Below are 15416 nucleotides of genomic sequence, written 5' to 3'. Positions count from 1 at the left end.
TGCTCTGCAGTAGTTATTTCCACTATTTTATCTTCCAGGTCACTTATCTGTTCTTCTGCCTCAGTTATTCTGCTATTGATCCCTTCTAGAGTATTTTTAAATTCATTTACTGTGTTGTTCATTGTTGCTTGTTTCATCTTTAGTTCTTCTAGTTTCTTGTTAAATGTTTCTTGCATTTTCTCTATTCTATTTCCATGATTCTGGATCATCTTTACTACCATTATCTCAATTGTTTTTCAGGTAGACTGTCTATTTCCTCTTCATTTGTTAAGTCTGGTGGGTTTTTATCTTGCTCCTGCATCTGCTGTGTGTTTTTTTGTCTTTTCATTTTGCTTATTTTACTGTGTTTGGGGTCTTCTTTTCGCAGGCTGCAGGTTCGTAGTTACCTTTGTTTTTGGTGTCTGTCCCTACTGGCTAAGGTTGGTTCATTGAGTTGTGTAGGTTTCCAGGTGGAGGGGTCTAGTGCCTGTGTTCTGGTGGATGAGGCTGGATCTTGTCTTTCCGGTGGTCAGGTGCACGTCTGGTGGTGTTTTTTTGGGTGTCTGTGGCCTTATTATGATTTTAGGCAGCCTCTCTGCTAATGGATGGGGTTGTGTTCCTGTCTTGCTAGTTGTTTGGCATAGGGTGTCCAGCACTGTAGTTTGCTGGTCATTGAGTGGAGCTGGGTCTTGGCATTGAGATGGAGATCTCTGGGAGATGTTCGCCGTTTGATATTACGTGGAGCTGGGAGGTCTCTTGTGGACCAGTGTCCTGAAGTTGGCTCTCCCACCTCAGTGGCACAGCCTTGACGTCTGGCTGGAGCACCAAGAGACCAGGCGGCAAACACAGAGGAGCTGAATACAGGCGAGAAAGCACTTTAGGAGTCACATTTCCAGACGATCCGGGTGCTCCCACCGTGCAGCTGCTCGGCCTGTCTGGATGGAGAGGGAGGGAATGTGAAGGAGGTGTTCTCTCCTCCAATGTATAGACTGGTGTGAGGCTGTGTGTGTGTGTGTGCGAGCACACGGGAGTGTGTGTGTGTGTGTGTGTGTGTGGGAGAGAGAGAGAGAAAGAGAGAGAGAGGGAGAGAAGGACAGAAATAACCTAGGGGAGGACGCATGGTGCTCGCGGGCCAAGGCGCCTCACCTGATGGTATATTAATGCTGCTCAGGTGAGTTGAAGTGGCAGCAGGCAAAGGATTCCACTTCTGCATGCACAATTAGCCCCAACAATGAATTTCCCATGTACAGATTGAACAGGAAGTACCACTGGTCCCCTCACCATTGGTCCCCTCATTCATTTCATACCTTCTCCTCAAATGGTTTTTCATGATGATACCTATTTGGGGGCAGGGAGGAGTTTTAGATTGAGAAGATGACCCACATTCTCTCAGTTTATACTTGAGATGAACCTTTCCCACCCGTAATCCTTAAGAATAGAGCATATAAATGGGGCATTTCACACCAACCGCATCTGTCCTTCGCTCCCTTTTCTAAAACTCTCCTAAGTTTTCTCTGGTTAGTAACACAGGGTCAGGTCAGCAATTCTTTCAAGCTGCAGACTCACTTTTCAGCTGGACCAGAAGTGACATTTCAGCATAAAACTACATCCGAACTGGTCCCTAAAATGCAATCCTTCGACATAGAGGAAATGAGTTAGCCATGATCATCATAGAGAATCTATGGCTATCCCACAGTAGGTTTGTTTGATATTAACAGTGGATAGAACTCTCCAAAGAATGATTCCGTTCCAAATAGGCAGGATGCATTATTGATGGTGGCTGCTCAGTGATTCCTCTCAGAACCAGGGTGGAAAGTAGAGGCATCATTGTCAGGACTTTGGTTAATGATGACTTAAACAGCAGATACCCACTTAACTTCCTAGCTCTAAAGTCACAAGCAGTTTCATGGTTGCTACTCAGTATGCGTCTGTCGGTTCTGGAACAATTTCTCCCTCTCTCCTGCGGTCTCAGAAGTTTAGATGCTATTATTGCGCCTGTTTGCTGATATACCAGCTTGAATATCCCCTCTTCATTCTTAGTGTCACACTTTTCCACTCAACTCTCTGAAACTGCAAATAAGCTCCACGTGGCAAAACACAGTGGAAAAGACTGGGTGGCATGGTTGAGAATGAAATAGAATAATAAATGAATAAAGAAGATTCAAAAGCTGAATAAGTGTATCCCTAAAAAAGAGAATGGTGGAAATGGCAGCTTAGCAGTATGGAATGAGGAAATACTGAGTGAATGAAGTAATAGGAACAGGGGTAGAATTTCAAGGATGGGTTATTTGGGGTGAGGGACAGGATAAATGGTGGTGTTGATTTCGTGTTCATCGTGTGTGCTCACGTGAGGACCAAGGGAAAGGCACGTTGGAAGATTTAACTACACTCTCATATGGAGGATTCTTTTTCCTTTTCTATCAGTCTATAAGTACCAATCTTTTCTTTCTTCTAGTTTTATTGAGATATAGTTGACGTACAGCGTTGTATAAGTTTGAGGTATGTGGCGTAATGCTTTGATTTACATACATCATGCGGTGATTATAAGTTTAGTGAACATCCGTCATCGCATAGATACAAAATTAAAGACACAGAAAAAATTAAAATTTTTTTCTTGTGGCGAAACTCTTAGGCTTTACTCTCTTAACAACTTTCATATATAACCTACAGCGGTGTTATATTACGTCGTACATTGTATCCCTAGTACTTATTTATCTTATGACTGGACGTTTGTTCCTTTTGACTGCCTTCATCCAATTCCCCCTCCTCTCAACCCCCCTCCTTTGATAACCACAAATCTGATCTCTTTTTCTATGAGTTTGTTTTTGAAGTGTGATTGAACTACAACATTAGGTTAGTTCCTGTTACATAACACAGTGATTTGATATTTCTATACATTTCAAAATGATCACCATGATAAGTGTAGTTACCATCTGTCACCATACAAACATATTACATAGTTATTGACTATATTCACCACACTGTGTATTTCATACCTGTGACTCATTTATTTTGTAACTGGAAGTTTGTATCTCTTAATCTCCCTCACCTATTTCTTTCCTCCCCCATCCCCTCCTCTCTGTTCTTTGTGTCTATAATGCTATATCTGTTTTGTTTGTTCATTTGCTTTGTTTTTTAGATTCCACATATAAGTGAAATCATACAGTATTGGTCTTTCTCTGACTTATTTCACTTAGCATAATATCCTTTGGGTCCATCCATCTTGTTGCAAATGGCAAGATTTCATTCCTTTTGTGGCCGAGTGATATTCCATTGTCTATATACGTGCCACATCTTCTTTATCTGTTCATCTGTTGACGGGCACTTAGGTTGCTTCCATATCTTGGCAAGTGTAAATAATGCTGCAGTGAACATAGGGGTGCACATATCTTTTTGAATTCGTGTTTTCATTTTCTTTGGATAGATACCCAGAAGTAGAATTGCTGGATCATGTGGCAATTCTATTTTTAATTTTTTGAGGAATCTCCATACTGTTTTCCACAGTGGCTGCACCAGTTTACATTCCCACCTGTACTGCACATGGGTTTCCTTTTCTCTGCATCCTCGACGGCGTTTGTTATTTGTTGTCCTTTTGTTGATGGCCATTCTGACAGGTGTGAGTTGATATCTCCTTGTGGCTTTGATTCATATTTCCCTGATGATTAGTGATGTTGAGCATCGTTTTATGTGCGTGTTGGTCATCTCTATGTCTTCCTTGGGCAAATGATTATTCAGATCCTCTGCCCGTTTTTTAATTAGGTTGTTTTTTTGATGTTGAGTTGTATGAGTTCTTTGTATATTTTGCATATTAACCCCTTATCGGATATATTGTGTGCACATATTTTCTCCTATTCAGTGGATGGCCTTTTTGTTTTGTTGATAGTTTTCTTTGCTATGCAAAAGCTTTTTATTTTGATGTCACACCATGCACAAAAATAATTCAAAATGGCTTAAAAACATAAATCGAAGACCTGAAACCATAAAACTTTTAGAAGAAAACATAGGCAGTACGTTCCTGGATGTTGGTCTCAGCAATATTTTTTTGGATATGTCTATTTAGGCAAGGGAAACAGAAGCAAAAATAAACAAATGGGATACCTCCTCATGTGTAAAACCCTTGCATTGGCCATGGATAATATGAAAAAAAAATGTGGCTCCCCAGCACCTTCTGCCTCTTTCCCCAGCGTCATTTTGAGCCCTTTCCTCCTGCACTGTGTCCCACCCAGACTGGCCTTCTTTCGTCCTTCAGTGAGCACTCTTCCTTCCTATTCCAGGCTTGTCACACAGATAACCTCTCAGCCTAGAACACTCCTTCCTCCTCAATATGTCTAGCCAACTCCTTGGCCATCTAGGATTTAGCTTGAATCCTGCTCTTTCAACAAAGCCTTTCCTGATGATCCAGACTAGGTTAGGGCCCCCAGCTACATGCTGTGAATGTCTGTGCTGTCCAAGCAGTTCTGACCATTACAGTAGACTGATTGCATAATGTGGTCTGACATCCTTGAAGATAGGGACATGTCTTCTTTTTCCGGGTCCCAGCACCTTGCACAGTGCCTGTCATGTGGCAGGTGTTCAGTAAATACTGATGGATGAATGAATGGACTAGAGTCTGTGTTCTGGTCGGGGGGGCCTTGTAGCTTATGTGGGACATGTCCCAGTCGAAGAGTATTTACTGAATAGCCTCAAAGATGAAGTGTTTGAATACTGGTGACGGGAAGGCCGGAATGCTTTATCCTGGGTAAGGAAGGTTGGGAGCTGGCTTGAGTCCCAAATGCAAGTGTGTAAGGCATTTAAGTTCTAAGATAGATGATCTCTTAAAGACAAAGCAAGAGCAGAAGTTCTCTTCAGAAAAGAGTAGCGTCCCAGTGCTTTCTCAGTTATTTATTTTTGCTCAGTGAAGTTCTGTCTGCAGAAGCCAGCTTAGCCTGAAATGGCTTCAGTCAGTGCTGATTTTGGTTTCTTAGAGAGAGGTCTATTAATGGAACAGGGTTTAAATTAAAAAATGGAAGCAAACAAGCTTAACTTTGCCTTGGTGAATATTTCTAGGACTGTGACTTGCTAATAAGCATTGTGGTGAGTGTAAACTACTAAGACTGTTTCTTTGGGAAAAACAATACAGTAGTCTTCGACTGTGGAGCTCAGGAGTATATACCTGCAGGAAGGAGGGAAACAGCTGCCCAGTGATGGCATCGTATATGGATTTGGAAAGTCGAGGTATTTCAAAGAGCTTAGGTGGAAATATGAAGGTGGTGTGCTCTGGAAAACTGTCTTAAATGACTTAAAGATTTGTAATAATATGATTATGGAGTATTTAATTTACATACTAATTTGCCCTGTACAGGGAGAGTCCACAGTCTAGGAGCGGTAGTCATGTTGCTGGAAGTGGAATTCCAGCAAAGCTTTAGCTTCTCGAGAAGATTCAGACATATATTTAGCTGCATGAAATGTACCAGCTTTGAGTAAATCTTTTCTAGCTTCTTTAGTAGCAGGTTAAATGGATTTAACATTGCAGGCTTACAAAACCGGCTTGCCATCAACATACCCTTTTTAAATAGGGAAACTTCAGTGGTCTTTCCAAACCTTCAAAAGTAACACATTGCTTTATGGCTGTTTCTAAGTCTCTGGTATCACTGTAGCTTCCATCAACCACATGTGCTGCTGGTATAAACTGGATGGATAAAATGACTCGGCGATGCCCTCCGAACACCAAGCGCCTCCCATCTTGTCCATTTGTCACTTAAGGACATACTGCTTATTCTGTTAGCATCTGCAGGGCAGTAAACAGATAAATTGTTTGACCAGCCACATGGAGACTTGGGTCTGCATTGGCAGATATAGAATGTGGATTAAGATGTAATTGTGACTGATGATGTAATCAGATATCAGAAAGCGTTGAATCTCTCCTCGGAAGACTGGGTTGAGATGACATAGTGCTGTAAGCACATAAGATAGCAAATGTATAAACTACGATGTGATGGTCGGTGCAGGAAATAGGTTGATGGACCTTCCTTTTGGTATATTTGACTTTTGTTTCATTTAAATGACAGGAAGTGTTGGGTTTTATTATAACGTTGCTGTTTAACTGTGCACTTTATATGTTATAGAATAAAGCTCACTTCTCTGGTTTTGTTCTATCCTTTTTACACCAAGGATGCTGAGTGGCTTTTTGCTATCCCAGTCTCTCTGCATTAAGTTAAAGTTCTTCTTGGCATTTGGACTAGCTTGGTTCTCCCGTTTAGGAAAGGACATGGAACAAGTTTGGAAGAGTTCTGGGTGGGGCCTCAGGAACCTACCTCATTGGCCCAGAATTGTACATGGATTTTCAGTTACTTCTTGGCTCTGGACAAACAGAATATTTACATATAATCCTTCTGGCTGTAAGTTATAGGGAGCTTCCCAGTGCAGAGCATCTGGGGAAAAAGGAAGGTTATTACTGGTCCAGGAAGCCTTTAATGGGAATGAGTACATAGGGAAACCAGGAGGCTGGCCTTGGTGCTGGGGGGAGGGGAGGAGGTAACTAACTCAGGAAGTTGGAGCTTCTGTGTTCCCATGACACTTTCTGTGCATGTGGTTCTGTTGGGATTATTTGGTTGTGTCTGTGCTCTCCTACAGGGAGTTTTCCATGTCTCTATCCCAGGGCCTGAGTTTCTGCCACAGTAACAACAACTCCTGTCACAGATGCTGTGCTCAATGTTTCATTTCATTTAATCCTAACAGCAACTGTAATACGGGCGGTATTTCTCCACCCTACAGATGAGGAAACAGCCTGTGATGGGGGTTGAGGCTAGTACCTGACACCTGCATCTTAGCCTCCTACTCACGTGTCTCCCATAGCGGGAGCCCAGTCAGTGGGAAGGCAAGATGCCCAGCAACTTGCTGCTGGGGATGTCCTTGACTTTGGCCCCCAGATTTGGGGGACTAATCACCACCACTGGGTTCAGGATGCAGTTGGTATCTGGGTACATGAGCATGATCTTCAGACTTCAATAGATGTGCAGAGGATTGTGGGAGCTTCTGCTAGGATGTGGTCAAAGGCCTAGTCTTTGTCCTCTAGACTCTTCACATGCAAAAGAATGAAATGTGACCCACCTCCTGCTATAAGGGCAGCTGGGTAAGGTGTCTTCATAGTTCCTACAACGTGGCAGTACCCTGCCAGGCACCACACCACTGGGGAAACTGCTCTTGTGATGGTGCTGAAATGAAACTGTCAGCTTAGGGAAGTGTGTTGTCTTTCTTTTCCCTCCAAGAACTGTTGCTTTAGCAGGGGAAGCTTCGAAATGGACCCTTACCCCCACAGAGGATCACTTATGACATTTTGGAGAAGCGTTCAGGTGTCTTCCTAACCTCACTAAAGAACTGAGCTATGAATAGCCCCATTTTCAATAAGGGACACATGATTTTTGGCCTAGAAGGTTTTGTGGTCTCTTAGCACTGTGGTTCTCAGCCTGCCGTCCTAGCACTTTGTAGCTGGACTTGGGCAAGGTTGGGGAAACAGCTTGCTGTCCTTTTGCTGTGTGTGATCCTTCCTGCCTTGGGCGGCATCTGAGTTCCAGGTCTCACCTCCTTACCTTTTCACAGTTATGTTTTCCCTTGAAACCCACAGCCTGTCCACTTACTTGTAACAGTGCTGAGAAGCACTATTGTTTGTTGATGCTCCTCTCTGTGCTGGATCTCAGATTGGTCCTGTACGGAGAAATTTGGTGGCTTCTGTGCTCCTTGAGGGATGGAAGTTGACCAACTTGATCTTGCATCTTCTCCAAATGAGTTCTAGAAAAAAATTCACGCCCTGAGTAAATCTGTTGACTGGTTTCTCTGTTTTATCAAAAGGACTCCCCTCCCACCCCTAACCAGAGCCTCGCTTTCAGTCATAGAGCAGAGATTTGAGTTCCTGCTAACCATGACGTCATGTCAGTGCTGGGGTACAGCCGTGAATAAGGCCGACAGTGGGCCTGCTCTTTGTCGCCTAAACACAGGTAGGAATGGGCAGGCAGTTTATCCAGTGAGTCACCAGGTTAGGCTGTGGGGTCCCCTCTCATCCATTCCCGGGGGTCTGTGCCCAGATTGCCTTGCTTCAAGTCAGGACTACATTGTGACCAAAACTTCCGTCTGATTCTTAACTCCAAAACTACTTAGTGGCTTAACTTGGCATGTCATTGTCAATGGGTGTTTGCACTTTTTTCATGTGTGATTATAAAGACACTTTAACTGTATAAAATACCTACTCAGTGGGACTTGGGCTGCTGTAAGAAAGTCAGTATTCCTCCATGGGTGGGGGGAGACAGTGGAGGACTTAGAGTCTGAGATCTTCTCTTCGATTCTGCCCTGAACTCGGCTCTTCACTGTGAACGTGGGCAAATTGTCCAGTATGTTTTACCCTCAAGTTTCTTCTTTGTGAAATATTAGTGATAACCCTGCTCATCTTATTTCCGTTTTAAAACTAGATGAAATGATTAAATTACTTATATGAGTGTAAGATTATGGAGGTGGCATTATTAATAACTCGGTGGAGTGAATGTTTCCAGTGTTCCTATTCTCTTTTCCCTAAAGTCCACTTCGGTTCTGAGGCTCACTCTGAAACAGTGATTTTAACTCTGCTGGCACATTCATCACTTGGAAAGCATAAAATGAAAGTACAGTGCTCGGGGCCTACTCTCAGACTTGATTATTCAAGTGTGGGATATGAGCATTGGGTCTTTTTTTTTTTTTTAAAGATCTGCAGAGAATTCTTACATGCCAGCCAGCGTTGAGAGTCACTCCTCTCAGGGTTCTGAGGTTGAAGTAGTCTAGATCCAGTTACTGATTTTAAGGCAAAGCATGGCTACCTATGTATGATGATTTGCAGGACATCTAAAGGATCCCAGTCACATGGAACACCTTGGGTTTGTTTCCTGTTCCCTGATCGTCTGCAGGATCCCAGGAGGATCCTGCCTTCTAGACTGCACAGTGTCTAATATCATCACCACTGCCACTACTGCCTAATGCGTACAGTACCAATACTGCGGGATCTCATCTAATTCTTAGGAGGCTTCATGAGGTTGGTCTAACTTTTGCCCAGATTGTTCAAATGAGGAAACCGAGGCTCAGACCCATTCATCACCTTACCCAGCCTAATGAGTGGTGGCTGGAATTCTTACCCAGGCTGTCTAGCTCTAGAGCCCGCGCACTTAACCACAGCACTGCACTGCGTGATCATTAGTATAAATGGGCAAGTGCTGTACTCTTCTCAGTAGCACTTACACTTCAGCAGGGGCTTTCTGCAGATAGTGTTCTGCTCAGGATAAAGAATCCTCGGACTGGAATTTCATGTTCGACCACAGGCCAGTGGGGAGAGGCCTCCGGGCACATGAAGGTCTGTGCTGCCCTGCAAATCAGTTACCAAGTCAAACCACAAGGACTGCTGTTTTTCAGACCTGCCTGCACATCAGATGCATCTGGGGAGCTTTAAAAAAACACTGCCTGGTTCCCACCCCAGAGTGATGTAATTGGCCTGAGGTGTTGCCTGGCTGGGGAAGCTTTAAAAGCTCCCCAGGTGGTTCTCCCCTGCGCCAGGGTTGAGCACTAGTGCCAGAGGCAGCCGCTCCCTCCAGCTGTCTGTCAGAGCTGCCTCTGTGCCTGCCGCAGAGATGGGAGAAATGAACTCCGGCTGGAGAATCGCTCTCAGTACTAATGCATTTCATTTCAGAGAGGCATCTGCCTTCTCCGGTTAGTACACTGGGTGCTTTCCAAAAGAAAAATCAGTTTTTATTTGACAATTAGGTCAGACGTTATTTTATTTACTTTGATATGATGGGATTAAGTATTGTTAAAACAGCGCAGTGACAAATTGAGTAGTACTGTAATAGGACTCTGTGAGGGAGCTTGTCTTTCCTACAGTCTGCTGCCTCCAGGAAAGTTGGTAGAGGTCAGATTTGTTTGAAGGAATTCCCTGAAGGTGAGAAAAAATGAAGAGGCAGCACAGAACCTTGGTTCTAGAACGTTTCTGTCTGGCTCATAGAAATGATGGCTTTCTGTTAAAAGAATATATTTTATCTTACTGCTTTTCCAGATATTAGAAGTGAGAACCCATGTCAGGAGAGAGGTGCAGGATGCTGTTCGCATCATCTGCAACCAAAACAGTTTCTGTTTTTTAAATTGAGGTGAAATTCACAGGACAAAAAATTAACTATTAAATGAACCATTCAGCAGCATCGAGTGCATTCACAGTGTTGTGCAACCACCATGTCTATCTAGTTGCAGAACGTTTTCATCATCGCAAAGGAAACCCTTCCCTTACAAATTCTTTCCATCTCCAGATTAGAGACCTAAATATAAGACCAGGCACTATAAAACTCTTAGAGGAAAACATAGGAAGAACACTCTTTGACATAAATCACAGCAGGATATTTTTTGATCCACCTCCTAGAGTAATGGAAATAAAAACAAAAATAAAGAAATGGGACCTAATGAAACTTAAAAGCTTTTGCACAGCAAAGGAAACCATGAACAAGACAAAAAGACAACCCTCTGAATGGGAGAAAATATTTGCAAACGAATCAACAGACAAAGGATTAATCTCCAATATATATAAACAGCTCATATAGCTCAATATTAAAAAAAAAAAAAACCCAGTCCAAAAATGGGCAGAAGACCTAAATAGACATTTTCCAAAGAAGACATACAGATGGCCAAGAAGCACATGAAAAGCTGCTCAACATCACTAATTATTAGAGAAATGCAAATCGAAACTACAATGAGGAATCACCTCACACCAGTTAGAATGGGCATCATCAGAAAATCTACAAACAACAAATGCTGGAGAGGGTGTGGAGAAAAGGGAACCCTCTTGCACTGTTGGTGGGAATGTAAACTGATACACCCACTATGGAGAGCAGTATGGAGGTTCCTTAAAGAACTAAAAATAGAATTACCATATGACCCAGCAATCCCACTACTGGGCATATACCTAGAGAAAACCATAATTCAAAAAGACATATGCACCCCAATGTTCATTGCAGCACTCTTTACAATAGCCAGGTCATGGAAGCAACCTAAATGCCCATCGACAGACGAATGGATAAAGAAGTTGTGGTACATATATACAATGGAATATTACTCAGCCATAAAAAGGAATGAAATTGGGTCATTTGTAGAGACGTGGATGCATCTAGAGACTGTCATACAGAGTGAAGTAAGTCAGAAAGTGAAAAACATTTCGTATGTTAACACATATATGTGGAACCTAGAAAATGGTACAGGTGAACTGGTTTGCAGAGCAGAAATTGAGACACAGGTGTAGAGAACAAACATATGGACTCCAAGGTGGGAAAGTGGTAGAGGGAGGTGGTGTGATGAATTGGGAGATTGGGATTGACATGTATACACTGATGTGTATAAAATAGATGACTAATAAGAAAAAATAAATAAATTTAAAAAAACCCACACAAATTCTTTCCATCTCCACAGCTCAGATGACATCTGTCTTCCTCCCTCAAGTCTTTTTTGTTTAATTGAAGTATAGTTGATTTACAATATTGTGTTAGTTTCAGGTGTCCAGCAAAGTGATATGGTTATATATATACTTTTAAAATTCTTTTCCATTATAGTTTATTATAAGATATCGAATATAGTTCCCTGTGCTATACAGTAAACCCATGTTGTTTATCTATTTTATACATGGTAGTGTGCATCTGTAAATCCCATACTCCCAATTTATCCCTCCCTGCATTCCCCTTTGGTAACAGTAAGTTTATTTTCTGTTTGTGAGTCTGTTTCTGTTTTGTAGGTAAGCTCTTTTGTACTATTGTTTAGATTCCACGTGTATGTCTCCCTCAAGTCTTTGCTGGCTACTGTGTTCCTTATCTCTCCTTCCTCTCCGTTTGTGTGTCTGTTCTCTTGACTGTTTACTTTGTACTGATCATGCCCCACCTTGTACTCAGTTACAGGGGCAGTGGCTCTTCCTTGGTCTGAGTGGAGGGGCTTGTTGGCTCAGTCAGCACATAAAGCAAAACTTGATTGTGGTTAAAATTGCCCTTGGAAGTCCTATAAATAGCTCAAGTGCAGCGTATGTGACATTGGGTGAACAGCCCTGCTCAGTAACTCATAGGCACCTTAAGCGGAGAATCTATGAAGTAGCGTAACGGTGGGGAGGCCTGCCTGCAGATATCACCCATCCCATCCCATCACAATACAGGGTTTACTTCATTCTTGTTGAACAATGAACTGCTGTAATCTCAATGCATGTCCACATGTGTCTTCATTGTGGGGATGGAGGGCACGTGACAGCATCTAGCACAGAGTGGGTACTCAGATGTTTACTGGATTTGAATCTAAAGCTTGCTTGATCAGATCTGTAATGCACACTAGCCTTTAAGACATTGTAGGAGAATCTGGTCACCTGTTTCCTCTCTAAGTTGGCATTTACCATCATTGCCCTCCCTTCTCTTGCCTTGCCTGCCCCCCCTGACTGATTAGCTGTTACTCTCCTTAGGAATCGGTCACACCTCCCCATAGAGTATATTTTTTATATGAATTATCTATCCAACTAGACTGTATGTTCCTTAACGTGAGGGTACAGATCTTCATGTTTATACTTGGTTACATGGTGCTTATCACAGTGTTTTATGTATACACCAGGTGCCCCATAAACACACCTTCTCTTTTCACTGATTCCTGTCTCAGTAAACATTTCCTGAGCATCTACTACATGCCAGGGATACAGAAATGCCCCATGGTGTATCTGAAAGACCTTGGAGTAGTAAGAGGAAACTGACGTGAAAGAAACGACTGCAAAAACCATAAAGAAATTTGATCATAGAAGAGTTGATTGCGAGAAGATAGAAGGGTTGATAAAAGAGTTGATCATCCAGAGTTGGGAAGGGCTACCTCTGTAGTGCACAGGGAAGGAAGGGTTCAGTGAGGAGATGGCGCTGGAACTTGGACTCTGCCCACATAGACAATGAGGAAAGGACATTCTAGGCTGAGGAAACAGCATGTTCAAAGGTAGAGGGCAGCAAACCTTTTCTGTAAAGGGCCAGAGGGTAAATATTTTAGGTTTTGGGGCCATAGGGCCTATGTTACAACTGTCGCTGATATGTGGAAGCAGCCACAGACAATACGTAGGTAGAATGTGTCCTTGTGTTCCAATAAAACTTTACAGACACCAAAATTTGACACATATAGTTTTCATGTGTTAGCATATGATTATCATTCTTTTGATTTTTTTTTTCCCCAGCCGTTTAACCATTTAAAGACTGTTCTTCACTCATGGGCTGTATAAAAACAAGTGGCTCACCAGATTTGGTCCAGGGCTGTAGTCTGGCCTGTGTACAAAAACAGGGAAGAGTGAGAACATATTGCGGGAGCAGAACACCAGGTACTTAGGTGTGCCCACTCTGATGCCGTGGGTGTGAGATTCTGCATTTCTAACCAGCTCCCAGGTAGTGGTGAGGCTGAGGTCCTCACCTGGAGTAGCAAGGAGCTAAAGTATCAGTAGGGTTCCCTTATGCTCCTGATGCTCTGATGGATTCTGTGGGTTCAGGAAAATATAGATGACAATTTTCTGCCTACCAGGTATTTTCAGTCTGCTTAGAGAGAAGAGATCTATGTAAGTAGAAGAGTAAATGGACCCTCCCAGAGTGAGAATTAAACAGCAGCAGAGCCAGGCAGCGAGGTTCCCCAGTGCTGGGTGCAGTGAACTGTCCAGTGAGAGGCACGTGGACAGCAGGGTTAAGGCCAGAGGAGCCGCCGTGTGAGCTGGGACTGGGCTCCTTGGCTTCCAGTACATCACGCAGCTTGACGATGTCCACACGTCACCACCTCCAGTCGCTTCCTGTTGGCATTTCCCACTTCTCTGTTGTTTGTCACTCTGTTATCTTGAGCCTTTCCTGACACCACTTTACACTGAGTGGAGACTTGGCTTTGAATAGAGCTTCTTAGGTGCGCTGTCCTCCCTCTGACTGGAAGGGGAGTCCCAGCGGCCTAACTCAGGGACAGGAAGTGTAGCGAGGCTAAGAAAAGTCACTCACTTGAAGCTGGGGGACAGGAGCTTAAAAGTCCCCACAGCTGGATGGATGGTGGGCTCAAATGGTAGAGGACAAGGTAAGTTAGAACACCTGAAGGGAGAGAAATGTTGAAACGCTCAGTTTTCTCTGGAGATGCCTCCAAACATTCTTCATGTAATACTCGATAGCACTCAGATACTATAAAGCTACAGAGTATCTTCCTCTAAAGATATAGGAGTACCTTGCTGTAGTGCAGGCTCAGAGGCAGAGAGACAATCCTGTGAACCTGATTCATTGGAAAACCAAAAGCAAACGACTTTGGCTTTGTACCCTGAGCTGGGGTATCAGTGATGCAAGTTGGTGGTGGTTTGCTTTCCCATTAACTGGTGTTCTGAATCTCTTGCCTCACGACTTTCACTCCTCGATCCTGAATTAGAGACAAGTGTAGCAGGGGCCGGGCCTTGCTTTTAAAAACGGCCAGTGATCACGTGGAGCAAAATGCTGTAAGAAAGCAGGACCAAAATCAGGTCGGCAACTGACCGGCCACAGGGCCTGTGCTTTGCTGTCCCTCCACGGGGAGGTGGGTTGTGCTGACACAAGCACACATTCTGGCTGGCCTCTGGTCTTAAGAACTATTAATTTCAGGAGTATTAATTTTGCTAAAAATATTCTGTGGCCATTTTATAGATATATATATGATTATACATAAATACAAAAATATAATTATATATAAAAATTTAAAAATATATATAATGGGAGGGGGGTATGTGCCCGTGTACACAGACAGCTTCTCAAGCAGATAGGCCCTGTGGAAATCGCATACCTATGAGACAAATACTGAGAAAACATGTCTGACAGAGGTAAGGGGCGTGGTGCCGAGAGGGACAGCCACTAGTAGATGCTGCCGTTTGGTGCAGACCCGTGGTTCTCCCCAGCTGCACGTTACACTCACCTGGGAGCTTTCATGTCACCTCAAGTGCTGCTTGGGTCTGAGGTGAACCCCGACCTGGTCTTTTCAAGGCTCCCAGGTGATTCTAATGTGCAGTCAGGGCGGAGAGCGCCCAAGTGACATTGCCAGTGCCTCCCACTCGCCAAGGGCTGCGTTCTTTCCTGCCAGGATTTGGCCAGCTTAATGACCTTGTGGACGCTTGATCCGGATGGGGGCTGGGGAAGGATGCATGAGATTTGTGGGTATGTTCGTGGCTTAAAGAATGCACAACTAAACTGAGATTGCTGACAACTCAGGAATATATTAACAGTTTCAATTTGCTGACCACTTTCACTTCTGCAGGAAAATGACTTTGACCCTGAATGCAGAATATCAAAGCAGAGATTCCCAAGCTCTGAAGACTTGCTACATTGTCTTGTTGGGTTTTGCATGTGTTGTCTTAATCTTTGTTTGCAGCACACTAGACACTCCCTCTGACATTGCAATTTTGTACCACCTTTTGAGATAAT

At 43.4% G+C, this 15416-nt stretch overlaps 1 protein-coding gene across 3 annotated transcripts in view; it reads left to right on the top strand.

Annotated features, from left to right (window-relative positions):
- Positions 1-15416, top strand: part of MYO5B (myosin VB) — a 382756-nt gene that overhangs the window by 139637 nt on the left and 227703 nt on the right. The gene's annotated exons all lie outside the window — the stretch shown is intronic.

Source organism: Tursiops truncatus, chromosome 13 (genome assembly GCF_011762595.2).
Source record: "Tursiops truncatus isolate mTurTru1 chromosome 13, mTurTru1.mat.Y, whole genome shotgun sequence".
Classification (NCBI taxonomy): Eukaryota; Metazoa; Chordata; class Mammalia; order Artiodactyla; family Delphinidae; genus Tursiops; species Tursiops truncatus.
The sequence above is the reverse complement of the archived record's forward strand: the minus strand, read 5'-3'. Positions and strand labels throughout refer to the sequence as shown.